Below are 703 nucleotides of genomic sequence, written 5' to 3' on the forward strand. Positions count from 1 at the left end.
CCAACACCCCCAACAACCCCCCACCCCCCCTCCTAATCCTCGAGCCCCCCCTCCCCCCCCCTCCTCGGCTTTCACCACCAAACCTTCACCCACCACAACCCAATCTTGCCTTTTAATAATAGTGTGCGATTGCCAGCTCCTCTGTACAGAGACCCATGTGACTGGCTCCTCTGTACAGCGTTTCGGTATATGTCAGCGCTATATACATGTATAATAACAGTGTGTGCCTGTGGGGGGGGGGGCATTAGAGTGTCAGCTCCTCTGTGCAGAAACTCATGCAAAGCTCCTCTGTACAGAGACCCATGTGACTGGCTCCTCTGTACAGCGTTTCGGTATATGTCAGCGCTATATACATGTATAATAACAGTGTGTGCCTGTGGGGGGGGGGCATTAGAGTGTCAGCTCCTCTGTGCAGAAACCGATGCAAAATCTCATTACCTCCTCTGCTTCCAGTCCCAGCAATGTCTCCTCTGTTTCCTCTCAACAATATCCCCCCCTCCCCTCACCCACAATTTCCTGTCTGGGTTCACATCCTGTCTGTGCATTCCACAACTTCCGGTTTGTGTGTACCTCATTTCCTGTCTATTTATCCCAACACTTCCTCTGCCTGGGTGTAAGTGAGACCACCACCTTGTGGACAATATAAATAATTGCAGTCTCCATGTTGAAGTATAACACAGATGGTCTGTCGGGGGGGGGGGGG

This window comes from Nanorana parkeri, unplaced genomic scaffold (genome assembly GCF_000935625.1).
Source record: "Nanorana parkeri isolate BGI_ZX_2015 unplaced genomic scaffold, ASM93562v1 scaffold3035, whole genome shotgun sequence".
In the NCBI taxonomy this organism is placed as follows: Eukaryota; Metazoa; Chordata; class Amphibia; order Anura; family Dicroglossidae; genus Nanorana; species Nanorana parkeri.